Genomic DNA, 15,320 nt, shown 5'->3' on the forward strand with positions numbered 1-15,320 from the left:
ACGAAGAATATAGAAGCATGAAAATAATGTCCAAAGGAAATACTGAAAAGTATAAAATTGCATCATGGAAAAAATACAGAAAGCCAATATAGGGCAGAAACAAGACTGAGCCTTTGGTGCAGCGCCCCCTAGGCTCTGGAACAACCTGCCCTGGCACATCCGCTCTGCGGGATCGATTGAGCTTTTTAAATCCTCACTAAAGACACACATCTTCTCCTTGGCTGTTAACCAAGTTTAAGTGGACTTATTATTATATTTTAGTATTTGTTTATACTATTTACTGTAACTGTGGCATTGTATGGGCCACTTTTATCATCTGTATTGCATCTAATCTGTACAGCACTGGTTGTTTTAAATGTGCTCTAGAAATAAGGTTTGAGTTGAGTTGGGGTTGAGACACCCAGAGCGTGGAGCCATATTTATCCCATAGTGAGAGGAGCGTGCGGGATGTTGCGCTGCCTGTCTGTTTTTCATTAGAATAAATCAGTGGAATTCATCCATGTGTTATAGGTATAGAATTGAAGAGCTGGAGCTTCAGCAATTTTGCTGACATTTGAGGAAGGAAAGTCTACCTTTGTCAAGGTTGTCCCTTTAAAAATGGGAGCGAGGATGTGAGAGCTTCCTCCTCAACAATGCAAAGGGACTTGGAATAAGGACGCTCCTAAGGATTGCATAGAGAACGACTTCTCCCTGTGAATCACAGCTAATTAACTGAGTAATTAAGATCAGAATCTCTGCACAGAGAAAGTCAGTACTAAGTAAATTGTCTATACAGTCTAATAGTTCATGAAAGGAAATTCCTCCCATTCACCAATGAACTAAATGAAAGCATTTCCTCTCTATTATTTCCACCGTGTCACAAGGGACATCTGTTGAAAAGAGCAATCCAATGTTATGGCGATAAAGCCCAGCTCTGCTCCATCACAAGCACCGTTCATAACACGTTTGTTTTACATAAAATACTTTCTGATCATTGGCATTTGGATATTCTCAACATGACAAACAGTTTTACCAGTAACATTTATTAGGGCTGTCACTTTCTGTTTGAAATTCAAATTTATTTTCACTGTGGGATTAAAAGTCTGATTTTGAACTGTTATTACGTGTTTGAACGACTGACTTAATGACAAATTAAGGCTATTCTATTCTATTCTACTCTAAAGTAAAGAAAACTGTCACATTGTGGAGTATTGGCACCATGATGGCTGTGGGGCGATGGTATGCGCTCATGGGGGGGGGTTTGAATTAATTAATTAAAATTAAGTTTTTAATGAATTACGGGCCATTATAAATGTAATATTTGGGAAAAGTGACAGCCCTATAAGTGACCCGTGCATTAGGTTTAAGGGTCACACTAAACACTTTTTCTAATGGTGGCTTAAGACTTTGGCACAGTACAGTGTTTTAGGTTGAGTGAATTTATTTCAATAAATAATGTCGCTCCAAGGACATGCTTTGATCTTTCCTTAGGGGCCATTCTGGCTGTAACACATACCATAATGTTATCGCATTCCTCTTGTGGTGAATGATAGATGAACAAACCGTTATAATAAACAGTGCACCTTGCATGTCCACACTTTTATCACTGCACAGTTCCAAAAATAACCTCTCTTCATGATGAATGTATTTTCCAGTTTATCTCTGCTGCTATAAGCTGTAAGAATATCTATGGGTAAAAGAATCTCATAGAGTGGGTGCGCAGTAGATGTGATTTGTGCCTTGTATTAAATCCAGTTTGCTTTTTCTGGTTGGCCCTGTAAAGGTGTTGTATTTTGAAATGTCCCATCTTTCCCTGAACTACATATTTAAATTTCCCTCTTCCCTCTTTTCATAAACTGACTGTTTGTGCCAGGTTGGTTAGCACATCGCAGTTATTCTACAGTCGTGCCGTCTTTTGGAGCCTCGTTAAATGACTTAATAACGTTGCATCCACTCTACTTCAGGGGTCTGTGTCATACAACTTTATTTTCAAAAATCCAAATCCTATGCCTTTAAGTTTCATCTCGGTCTGTGTACTGTGCACACAAGGGGAAGTATTGGGAATGGGGAAATTGAAGCAGCCTATGTTGGGTTAGAGGGTTTGTTTTTCTTGTATCTCGTTGAAGCCCTATCTTCACAGATCAATTTGTTAAAGGCGTCTATAGAAAGAAAGCCAAGAAGGTGTTATTTGTAGTGAAACTGGTTCCATTCTGTTTTTTAAAAAAAAGTCTTAATGTAAACTGGCTTAATTTAGCACTTGTAAAAGTCTTGTAACTCTCCCACATTTATTGTACAGTAAAAACTCACCCCATAACCCATATCACTTCTTCTCAGGCAGGAAGGGGTTACTCTCCATGTTTCCTGTCAAATTCCCACAGGTCCATCCATGTTCTGATTGCTTTCTTGATGTTAAACATTCCCAGGCTCCTATAACCTCCGAGTTTGCCTCCGCCATCCCAAAGCCGACCCAGGTGAACGAGTGGGCGAACCTCTTGTCTTTGAGGATAAAATCTCAACCATTTTTTTCTTACATGGGGTGGGAGATGGGGGGACCGGAGGGGCAGGCAGTCATGAAATGGGAAAGCATTCTGTCTTTGTGTTCCATGTAGTTGGTGCAAGGCTGTGAGAAAGCATGTTTTCCACACCACGGTTTTGTTTGAAGCTTGTTTTGTTCTCGTGAATTTTGCGCTGAAGGTCTGAAAGAAACAAGGGCACAGTGTGTGTCGACTCATTTGAGACGTGGAGGAATAAATAAATATGAGTCAGTCAACTTGAGGAACATGCTTCTCCTACACATTTTCTGGTTATCGAGGTTAACATGTGCTTCCCTGTCAAACACCATCCCCTGATTTTTCCCTCCCACTCACTTCATTCCCTCATGTGACACCTGATCGACGGCTAAGTTATCTCGTCTGAGTCAGCGTTACCATCGCGTCAGTCATCAAACAAATGGAATCCAGATTGAGCTCGCATGCCTGTGTGGAGGCTGTGGTATGGATATGAACCAGGATCAGAGCTGGGCCAAGCTGGACTATATTTAGCCCAGCGATGCTCAAGCTACTTGTTCTCCCAGGCCTAATCATTTCCAGGCGCTGCAGCTCACAAACGACTGGGGAGGCCAAACACCCACTAACCTCATGTTAAAGAGATGTAGGCGTCAATGGGGCTGTCAGAATGCTTTACAGACAAGACAAATTAGCACATAGTGCTTCCTCTTTATATGCTATTATAAGGAGGAAGCATCGCTGTCTGCTTTAGTGCATTCATTTAATGTTTTCCTACTACTCTATTAGTAATGTGAAGAGTCTTGGCAACATCACAAGGTTGTTTTCAGTTCATCTCTCCAACAGCACAGAGCTTTTATTTAAGTGAGCAATCCTTTGTAAATTGTAAATCCGTCCACTACTGCCAGTGAAGCTTGTCTCTGTGCCTGCCCCTCAAAAAATGTGCCAGTGTTGCCTCTGTATATTTATACTTTGCTGTAATGTGGCATTGGTGGTAGAATATAGTTTGTGGTACTTGGTTTTTACCGCCCCTGTGTAAGTTCCTTTTAGTGTCAAGTTGCACCATTTCCTGTGTGGTACTTGCACCCAGGGCCTGCTAGTTAAACTAGTTCAAGTTAAACAGTCAAGCTGTTGTCTTCAGTCAGATGTCGTGATCGTATCGCAATATGATTGTCTTGCAGTATATTGATTATCACAGAACCGTTGTATTGTCATGTTAGTGGTGTTGTGTATCTTATTGTGAGGTATCATGTGATTCCCGCCTCAGCTGAATGACAATGTCATCAAATACAAATACATCATATTAACAGCTAAGTTGTTTAGAAGAGGTAAGAAACTGTGCTTGTTTATGGAGAATACATGGAGCATGTGCATAAGCTACAAACACACGAAGAAGAAGCAATGAAGCGTTAGAGAGGAGGGCCTATGACAGTGTTAGGGGAAACAATGTCATTGGTTATGACATTTTTAATATTAACGATTCATTCATTTTTGAATCATTAATATTCAAAATGTTAAATATTAATAACACAATTAAAATGGGGCACCACTCCTCTCAATCACAACATTTCAGATCAGCCTCAAATTGTCAAATAAGTAATAAATATGTAAAACATTAATCCTTAAATTTGGGGTTGAAGGTTTAAAATCGTACACTGGCTTTTTGCAATTACCCTCATCACAATCAAAATCACAAAAGAAATTTAAATAAAGGGGAGAAGGAGAAAAAGACAGTGACTCTCAACAAAGGGGAGAACGTGGATGGAGAGAGATTAACTTCTGATCACAGTTGTCACCGTAACTCGAGTTAAACTGCCCTTTCACAAACCAAAGGAAATCTTTTATCTCTATGTGATCGCAATCCGTGCCGAGGGCATTGCAGCAATAAGGAAAAGAATAAATGAGGAAACACAGTCACAGCACAAGCAGAGCGGATGGCGCCACTTTTAAACAATAATCGATTTCGAGTAGAAGTGGTTTCGATCACCACTTCCTCTTCTGCATGGAAACTTGAAATAATTTTAATAACACCACAAAAACAGTGAAGACGAACGACAAAGAAAAATGGGAACAAGAAAGTTAAAATCTTCAACTCGGCCCCTTACAGTAAGACCTCAGTAGTCCATAATAGGCTACATCTTTCCAAAATTGCGTTGTTGGTTGTATGCAGAAAAATAGTGTTTTATGACTTTCTCATATTTTTCTAAACTCCTTTTCCTGTGTACGAATTTTTTTTTTTTACCAAATCAGCATTTCATCCACATGGAAAAATATGGTCATGACAAGAGTTCAACCCTGTGATGGGAACTCATTTTAAAGTTTGTGCTATTTGTTAAGTCAAGGTCACTTAAGTCAAGTGACTGAATTGTGTTCAATTGCAGGAAAAACGGAAAGTACAGTCACATTCACTCCGTCTTACTGTGTGTGTGTGTGTGTGTGTGTGTGTGTGTGTGTGTGTGGGTTCCTGTTGGCAATTGGTCAGATCTGGTGTGTCTGGCAGGCTACAGGGTCTCTGGGTTGCCCTGATAGCGATTCATTTGAAAGCCTAACGTGCTGTGGATGACAGCATGTTAGACCACATCCAGGGTCTAATCTCAGGCCAGCATGAAAGTATCCAACAGTTGAGCTGCCAGGGCTGGGGCAGGATAAAGATACACCTCACGATACGTGTAGCACAGGTTTGATAGCTTATAGCACCGGTCGTCCCAGCTCTGGCTCTTTGCTTTTCCACTACCCAGTTCCAGCACGTCGCACCTCGCCACAGGTCGGTACAGCTCGACTCTGCACGGTTTGGTGTGACTCCATTCAGGGTTTACATTAGCTGGTATATACCGGCTTTTGGTTGTTGTCACGTGAATTGTCAAAGGCCAAAAGCGCCAAATAATTAAATCAATGTATCAAAGTATTAAATATTCAGATACCTATGAGGTAAGTTAACAAGCAAACCAAACTATAAAATAATTTCTTTAAAATGTATTATTTATTTTATCTCGTTGAGAGTTTTCCGTGCCACTGATGACGCTCATGCATGGATGCAACCTTTGGAGAACAACCCCACCCATCCTCTCTTCTCCCTTGTCTCCCTCACAGTATCGCTCTGTTCTTTCTGCTTTGCAGTTTGCCCTCCCAGTTCTTGTCAGGTCCACAGGGCCAGATTTGTATCACTGAGTCCAGTAAGGAGAACCTTGAGGGTCTCAGTGGGATCAATTTAAAAGGGAAGTGCTTGTCTCTCCTCTTCGCTGATTTGTCTACTTGCAAGAAACTTGCAGGCTCTTGAGCTCAACCACCCTCCCACCACCACCACACTAAGATTTTATTGGAGCTCATCTTAAAAAAGAAAATAAGAAAGAAATCAGTTTCACGTTCTCATAAATGTTGGCCCCATCCTCTTTTCTTTGTACCTATAGGAAACCTAATAATAGTTTTTAAACCCACAGAATGGGTTCTGTAGTGTGCTTGACTTATCTTTGAAGATGTGTGAGGTCATTGTCTTCAGGTGGAGGAACACCTAACGGTACATGAGGTCCTCAGGCAGCTTGCTTGAACAGCTAGTGAGAAGTTGCTTGGAGCAGAGATGCATAATTCACACAGTGTGGGAGACGGGGTCTTCCTGTTACAAAGAGGAGGTGATGGAGAGATGGAAAAGTCGGTGCCCTCAAGCGCTCCAGTGCTGAGCTGTGTTGACGCTGCTCTCTCCTGTGTACTGTTCTTTTTTGTTAGCAGAGCTCTTTTAATAGATAATGCCAGTTTATTTGAACTATTGGCGTTAACACAAACAACATTTGTGACGACAGCTACTATAATTCACCGCACTTACAGTAGCTAAGTTGTTTTTAGCAGCGCCGCTATCGGACTTCTGCTAATAAAAATACGGTTGGTGCCTCCCCAGTGTTGTTATCACACTGTTTTAGCAGCCGGCTAAGAAACATACATATCTGAATTTGTTTGTGGTCAATGAGCGTGAGTGTTTTTACATGTGTTGTCGGAAGTTGACCAAGGCTGACTGGTTGGCTGGCCAATCAGAGCAAAGAAGCTGAAAATGGTAATAACATGTAAACCCCTTCAAATAGTGACCTAAGTTAGAAGTAATGATTGTGTGTTGTAGGCGTTGGTGGCAGATTTTTCAGGATATAAAATCGAAAAATTAAATATTACAACCTCCTGACTAAAATTGTTCTCAATTAAAAACATCAAAAGACTTTTTTTTTTGGAAAAATGGATTCATGCACTAGAAACAGCCCTACCTTTGACGCAACATTTAATTGCCAGATAAAGGATGATTCCGTAAATTAACCCTACCCGTTCAGTCACTGGAGGTCAATGTTGAGGTTTTCTTCTACCTCACTGACCTCTGTACTCTCAGGAAAACTCAAATTTAGACAAACCAGGCTGTGGGTGTTTGTGCTTTAGTTCATTCAGGCTATATTAGAAGAACAGCAGCTAATTGCTCTGCACTTGGATGGAATCAGCAACGTTACCACACAGTGAGGGACAGGAAAGGTTGAGGTGGCTCAGTTGTCAGTTCCTGTCGCTGTAAAGCAATGAACCCCTTACTTCCAGGACTCTTGGGTCCGTTGGTGATGACATCATTGGTGTAGTTTTGCACTAATTGAGGTTTAATGCTAGAGTAGAGGGAGCAGGGCTGTAATTTTTCCCGCCCTGGCCCGGAATAGAGACGACAGCTTTTTATGTGGTCTAGGCTAATTTGGGTTCCAGTGCTGCTGCTGTGGGTTAGCTCACACTTTTCTTACTGCACAGAGATTTAAAAATGGTGGGGAAAATACTTGTTTATGAAGTTAAATAAGGAACATTAGCCATATAACATGCCCAGAATTAGATTCACAGTAGATCTGACGGTATCAAACACAATAAAATCAAGAAACCCATTTCGGAGACTTTGAAAACACTTTCCTACCACAACCCTGTTGTAGAAGGTTTTGACTCTGTTGCAAGTCCTTAAATAATCCTAACTAATTAATTAACTCCACCACCCACCCATGCATTCAGAATTTAAATTAGATGAAAAAAAATACATCCAGTGTGTTATTATGGTTGTAGTATGTTCACAGGGCCTGGGTGTAATTCATCCAGGCAACGCCAACACTAATAAGTTATTTTCTCTCTCTGTGGAGGTTGTGGCACCATCTTGAAGTAGTGTTTTAACTCTAAACTTTGTGAAGCAATGATAAAGAATCACATGACTGCTTAGTCACTGCCAGCCTCTAATAAATTGTGGAATATTTCAGTCCACTTAAGCATTTCTAGTTGTTGTACACATCAATCAAAGGCTTGAACATTTAGTGGATGAACTGAGGATCATTTGAGAAATTTAAGACATTTGTCACAAACTGTAAAGGCGCGGTCACACTTTTGAGTTTAGTTTCAAGATCATTTGTGGTCACTCATGGTACAGAGTTTATGGTTTTAAGTCCCCTAATATTGTTAGTGGCTTCTTCGTGATTTAACTTGCATATTCTGTAAGTTTTTTTATTGTTTACCCGACTTGTGCTGAGCTGACACTGTTCCTGGTTTTCTAAAAGTATATCAGGCCAAGATGATTATGTTCTCCCTTTGTTTTTTGAGCAGTGTAGTTTGATTTCTGACTTTTACCTTAACAGCAGGTTAAAAAGAAATGGCTTTTTGCCCCAACGTCCTCTTCAGTACATTAATGAAGTGTGTGTATGCGCACAGCTGTATTATTTTGTCATAGATTTTATCACACTGTGTTTTTTCTTAACTGTGTCATGAATACAGTAAATGCATATTTTGTGCTCTTTTCATTTGTCGTCCAGGTAAATAAGCATTTTTTCTCTCTGTCCTCATCCTGGCTCATTAGAATCAGCTTATATAGAGAACACTATTGTGTCTGATTTGAGTTCAGCTCATGCATTCCAGCATCATAGGTACTGCTCCAGACAACTAGAATGATTATTCTACAAGTTCCTTTGTTGGTGCTGTCTCCCTGTAGGTTTGTGCATGTGTATGCGTGAGCTTTGTGAGCGTACATATATGTGTGTGTATGCACGGTCGCCACGGTCGCCAGAGCGCGTAGAGGTGTACCATAGGTTCTGCTGCCGCTTTCCCCACCCTCCATCACTGCACTTACCCCCTCTCTATTCCTGAACTGCCTCTATCAAAGTTGTTGGAAGAGGATAAATGAATAATTTACACAGAATAGCACTCCTTACTTACTTTAATATGGCTGGATCTGACTGAGTGGGCTGCCTGCATCCCCAACTGTAGAGACACTGAGCGCTTGCTCCGCTACATGGACAGCCAAAGTGACAGGCATTTACAGAGCAAGGAGGGCAGGGAAAGGCTAATTTACTCTCTCTCCCTATTTCACTCTAAAATAAGCAGAGAAAAAAACACCTTTCCTTGTGATGTCACAAACACAGATTCAAATCAAGTTGGAGGAAAAAATAAACACAGCAATTGCTTTGCCCTCAGTGATAACAGCCCCTTTTTCACCACAGGAATATTTCTCATTTACCTGGGATTTTAAAAAATCTCGTATTTCCACAGAAATTACCCGGGGGAAATTGTAAAATGATGACAGCAGATACGCAATCTGATTGGCCAATAGTGTAACATATTCCACTGTGTTAAAGAGGGTTTCGACTGCAACACATGATGTTCATCAATGACGCAAAATGTGTTATTTTGTGTTGTCAAAATACAACACATCTTTATTTAGAGTGTACAGAGAGACTAGGAATCTGCTACTAATGTCATGTCAATACATTTTAAGTCGGGCTGAAAAATCATCTGAACATTGTTTTTCAATGTATCCTAAAAGGTCAATGTTTTCTGTGTTTTTTTTTTACAGGGGGAGTGTAGTGAGGGGGGGCGGGACCACTACGTGGGCACCACCCAGGAACAGGAGGAGTGAGGGCACAACTGAGGAGGAAGCAGTCATCAAGTTGGTAAAAAACGTGTTATTTGCGTCAAGATAATAAATATACTTTTACATTACATTACATGTCATTTAGCAGAGATAACGTGCAAAAACGTTAATAAAACAGAATATTCATTTAAAATATCTGTAAACATCATACTGAACTGTACAAATAGCAAACAGTATACTGTAACTAGTTACATACTGTAACTAGTTACAGTATGTAAGTTACTACTAATAGTACAGTAAGTTACTACTAATACTACTCACTGTATATTCCAGGCTTTTCACCGCAGCCTCTTACAGTTGTTGTTTGTTTTGGGGGTTTATTCCCTTCAGGAGATTGACTTGGTCAGTCTCAAACCTTCCACTTCTTGCCCCTGATGAACTCCTTTGTATGTTTGGGGTCATTATATTGCTGCATGATGAAGGAGCTTCCAGTCCCAATCAGTTTGGTTGCATTTTCCTTTAAACTGGCAGACAAAAGGTTTCTGTAGACTTCTTGAGTTGACTTTGCTGCTGCCATCATGTGTTACATCATCAATGAAGATTAATGAGCCCATCCCAGACGAAGCCATGACATTACCTCCACTGTGTGTTGTTCAGATTATTTTATGTCACTTATTTGTTTTTGTTTTTTAAAACAAAGTAGTAGTATAATTGTGCAAAAGTCACAACATAGAGAGTTTTTATTTGACTTTTGTTCATCAAAATGAACTGTGACACATTTCCAAATTCCCCAAATTCAATCCGATTAAAACAAATGTAGTACTTGTTGTTAGCATTCCCCTCTCTCCTCCCTATTTCACCTCATGAAGATGAAAAGCTTGAGTAACTTGTGGTTCACATTCCACAATTTTCTTCTCGCAGCCAATCACTGTGGTCACTAAGTATGATCATCCATCATTTGTGGCTGAAATCCATACAGGAATACAAAAGCAGTTCATCGGAGAGATGGAAAAGGAGGAAGTATAATTACACTAATGCAGAGATTACGTCCTGCTTTGTACCAAAATCTGTTGTTGAGCTAAATAAAGTTTTTGTTCATCTCTCCCGTGTAATATTACATTCTCACCTGCATACCTAGCAGCTTATTCCCCTGGAAGGGCCATCTTATGTTAAATAAGAACAAGCTGCCTTGGATTGACCTGGTTTCAGAGCCCAGACTCACTGCAACAGGAGAACTGTTGGATTAATCTGCATATCCTTTTGATCTCACACTGGGTCTTCTGGAGCATCCATCATTAAGGAAGTTTACATGTTGTTCCCTCTTGTCTGGTTGAGGCTCTACCATGTGGTCTTCCCTTCGCTAAAGCCTTTCATTTTCAAAGCTCTTTCAAAATCATCCACCTTACTACCGTCCCTGAACCTGCTCTAATTAACATCCCACAAAGAACTGTTTATTTACTCGGGTTCTGACAGAAGGAGAGGGACGCTAGAATGAAAGAGACAACTGGGAAAATGAGAGGAAGAGATGGAGAAAGCCGAGAGCAGGAAGAAAGGGGAAAATTATACGGAGAATCAAAGCGCTATGAGACACTCTCATAGAAGATGCAGGGGGTAATGATAGTTGGAACATGATACAGAAAGTCAAGAAAGTGAGAGATGGAGAACTTTCCCACCTCTCCTCACCCCCTCTCTGCCTCTTCCAGCATTTCATCTGAGATGCACAACTGCCTAATTTTAGCTAACTGGCAGCATCCTTCCTTCCTTCATTCCTGCCTTCATTCCTGCCTTCCTTCCTTCCCCCATTAAAGTTCTCCCAGTGTGCGACATGATCATTAGGTGGGGTTGTGAAGGCAAGTGCTTTCTTAGTGTCCCAGTTGAGGTCGCAGTGGTCACTTATCCTCAGCAGTGCTATTCTTTGCAGCCTTCATCTGTGAGGGTTGTCTTGGTTAAATCTACAGGCCGTGAAGATTTAAAGGTGCAGTCTACGATTCAGGGAAAGCTAGCAAGTGCAGGCTGGAACCGTCAGCTCCCTCCCCTCCCCCCTCGGTGCGCTTGTGAAAGCCACGCCCCCGACAAACATGAAGGAGGAAGCATACAGACTCCTCTCCAGTCTGACAAGCCAGGGGCCAGCGGGCAAGTCAGTTTTCAGTTTTAAGTCTTTGGCGTTCAGAAGTCGTAATTCAGGGGTGAACCAGGGGATGGAATGGGAAAAGGAAGCGGTCTGAGTCTGATCATCCAGGACACTATGCAGTCTCTCATTATAGTGGGAAGCCAGTACATCAGGAGTGGATAAATTCTCTTTACTGTGGAGGTTATCAAGTGGATTAGTAAGGGCAGATAAATCAATGTTCTTGATTTTATGGAAGCAGATGGAATGAATTGGTCTTGAGAACACTTTTACATGGTCTCGGTCTTGTCTTGGTCTCGATACCCTCTGGACTTGATGTTGTCTTGGTCTCGGTTTAGGCAGTTTGACTACAGGTCACAGGAAGAGACGTCTGACACAAAAATCAATCCGAACAATGCCGAACCGTAGATCAGTAAAAAAATACTTAGCTATCCTACAAATGTGGGTTAATCTTCCCTGGTCCAACTACCAGGGAAATGTCAAAAACCGCAATATATAACAGAGGAGTCTGGTGTATTTGGGGACAGTAGCTGCATAAACCCTGCTGCTGTCCAGTGTCAGGCGGAGTCTGTGCTCCGGAGAGAAAAAGGTCAGGTCATGGGTTTAGGCTGAGTGCTGATGGCTAATTCAGCGGTGATTCTACCTGAGGGTGGAGCATGTGAACACTTTATACGTTGAACACACACCTCTGTGCTTGTAAAGCCACTCAGAAACACCGCTGTCACCTCTGTTTCATGTCAACGTCACTCAGCTATGAACTGACAGCCAGGTCATGTGTAGGAATGTATGTTTCTTTCCGTGTGCATGCCCCGTGGTCATTCGGTTAATCTATGAGCATGGATGACTGAAGGTGTTACAACTTCCAGGGGACGACACATTGCCAGGTCAGAGGTCATTGTAAGCATCCTGACATTAAAGGTGACTCATTTTTGTGCCCAGTGTCCAGATTATCTGCGGTGACCACTCTTTGAGACTCTTAAAACAACTGCCTTGCTGTGGAACTGTTGTGGCCAGAAAATGTTAAATACTAATAATAGTGATTAGTAGAGTATTGTTCTAGGAGAGGAATGGCAGCCTAGCAGTGGAGCTTCTGCGTCGATTATGCAGGGCAGAGCAGCTGGATCCTGTTTGGAATGGATTCATCCCTTTCATTGATTTACTCTGGTGACAGTGGAAGAATAATTGGAAGATGTGTATGCCACTGTCTTTTGCTGACAAAGGAGAATGAGCAGCTTGGCACTACCCAATAGTCAGACTTGTGTGTACTGGTATTTATTACCTCTTTAGGACCTCTTCCTGCATAAACATTGACCTTGTCAGGACTGGTAGTATTTATAGAATCTAATTTCTGAGGACATGGTAGAGTCTAGGCTAAGACTTGGATTGTTGTTGGGTAAAGATACTGTAAGTGTTAGACATTAGCTGGTTAGCGTTATGGCTTCAATGCAGTGCCTGGAGAAGAATAGCTGCACAAACCAGTGTGTGTTTGTGCTCATATTCAGGAGAGCTTTGAGACAAAACAAGGACCTCCTGAAAATGTCATTTTCCCCATGATCACCATTGCTTTAGACCCTAGCAGCACTCACACACATGCACACGCTTGCATGAAGGAAGAAACGAGCACAGATAACTCTTAGGTTCACTCAAAGAAAGGAAACGGTATGATCTGACTTCCCTGGCTCCTTTGTCTTATTGTATTTGTGTGTGTGTGTGTGTGTGTGTGTATTCATATAAATGTATATAAACATATCTCATTCTCTGTCACGTTCATTAATCCACGCCTGTCGTGTAGTTGTGTGTGTATGAGAGAGAAAGACAGAGGGAGGTTTTTGAAAAATGGCCACTGGACATGGCTTCTCACAGCCTCTTTGCTCCGACCCCCTGTGAATTGCCCTCTTATCTAACCCAGATCCTGGCCTTTCATCTGTGCTAAAACCTGGGGGAGCTTAGCCTCCGCTGGGGTTTTGGCCCTCCTTTCCACATCATGGACACACACACACACACACACACACACACAGTAACCCCCCCTTATCTCCAGGCTCTTTCTTTGAGTCCCAGATGAGCATTGCTCTCACCTTCATGGGAGATAACAAACCTCACAATGTTCTGCTTTCTTTCTAGACTCTAGATGCTGACATTTTAAAATGGGAACAGTTTTTAATAGTAAACAGTTCTAAAAGGATGGACGTCAAACCAGCAAGATGGAGATAAAGTGGAATCAGAGAGTACATCATGGACGCAACCAAACATGCCCGTGTTCTGTGCTGTGACATTTCACAGTGGGATGGTTACCCACAATAGTCAGATTGTTTTGGCTGGTCCTTGTTTCAGCTGAGGTGTGTGTGTGTGTGAGTGTGTTTATGTGCAGTTTACTACATTCCACTTCATTTCACTCCAGGTGGAATCCTGGCCTTGTCCACCCATTGCCCTCTTGCTCAACCCTGACCTGTTTCAAGCAGAAACATCATATCCTCACCTCTCACCTGACCACTCTGGCTTCTGCCTGATAATCTGTCTCTGAAGATCCACCCCCACCTATTCTTTCTTGTTTTTCAACCTCACTCTCTCTCATGTTCTCTTCAGAAACCAGGTTCTTGCATCAGCCCAGACCTGACCTCTAACTGCAGATTAGAGTGGTTGGCGTCTCAGATCCAGTGGTAGAGTGAGGACAGCCTCTAACCTCTCTCTACGTTTTCCTTGCTGCATTAACACATTATTCCCCTTCTGACTCGTGGCAAGGCTAATTGGATTATTGATAGCTAAGCTGTTTTTGTTGAGAATTATTGAGATAGTATGCGTAAGATACTGTAAGATACTCTTACTTAAGATATAACAATGTGATTAGAAGCAAATCCAGTTAAAACAGAAAGAAAACATCTATATTATGTTCCAGATATGCCTGCTGTCCACACCACTCTGGGGGTTATCATTTTTATCTCATTCTTGTATTGAATGAAAACGTAATAAGGTTGTAGCCATAGACTGTGTCTCAATGCAGGCGCTATCTCCCTCACAAGATTGCCTTGGTTTCTTTAATTAGGGTCAGAGCCCACAAACTGAAGGAGTTATTATGTTTCCATAGTAAAGAGAGTGAATTGGCCAAAGTGAGAGTAGCGTGAGTAGAATATCACTGTTAAAATATGAGATGCTGTAGGCTTCGTTACTGTTTTATTTGGAAAAACTCACTCGTCGTTGGTCCATCACCTTGGTGCAGACTGAAATATATCAGAAAATATTGTACTGATTTCCATGATCAGATTTCTCTTCCTCTACATTTCATTCATTTGTAATTGAAACATCTAAACATCTACATAGATGGACCAATTCACTCAAACTCAGTTCATTTCAGATTGACATTTTCAGTAGTCAAGGACCAAATTGTCCCTGGATAGAACTCAAACTAATCAGAACAGCACATGACAGTACATCACTAAACACAGCAGACCACGTTAGAGCAACTTTCTGAATATGTTTAAATATACTGATCTTCTTTAAATCTTACATGCTAAATAATCTGTGACATAAGGATTACTTACTAGCTGCTTCTCTTGCTGCACACACATTTGTTTTGCTCCTTAGTGTCACACATTTAAGTTTCATACGCTTTAATTGGTGAAATGATTGTGAAGAATTGTCTTTGCCACTTTTTTCTACCCTATATACAGTATATGTGATCAGAATGTAGCTGAGGAATTTTAACTGGAATCCATCAAAAATTAAACAAATGATAATAAATTAAATAATTGTCACCTTATCTTTTGCTCAGTCTTTATCTAATTTTGCTATACCAGTGTCTGAAGTATATGTGAGGAAGAGGAGGATGATGAGAGAGCGAATTACCTTAGTGGGAATAAATCTGCCT

General features: G+C 41.2%; 1 protein-coding gene across 2 annotated transcripts in view; it reads left to right on the forward strand.

Moving 5' to 3' along the window:
- The window catches only part of znf438 (zinc finger protein 438), a 31,165-nt gene that overhangs the window by 11,516 nt on the left and 4,329 nt on the right, over positions 1-15,320 (forward strand). The window contains exon 2 of one of the 2 annotated variants that reach the window (XM_044031762.1): positions 9,313-9,409. The gene's annotated coding sequence lies outside the window, so the exon portion shown is untranslated. The remainder of the gene's footprint in view (positions 1-9,312; positions 9,410-15,320) is intronic. The other variant, XM_044031770.1, reaches the window with a different exon arrangement.

Source organism: Solea senegalensis, linkage group LG1, assembly GCF_019176455.1.
Source record: "Solea senegalensis isolate Sse05_10M linkage group LG1, IFAPA_SoseM_1, whole genome shotgun sequence".
NCBI lineage: Eukaryota > Metazoa > Chordata > Actinopteri > Pleuronectiformes > Soleidae > Solea > Solea senegalensis.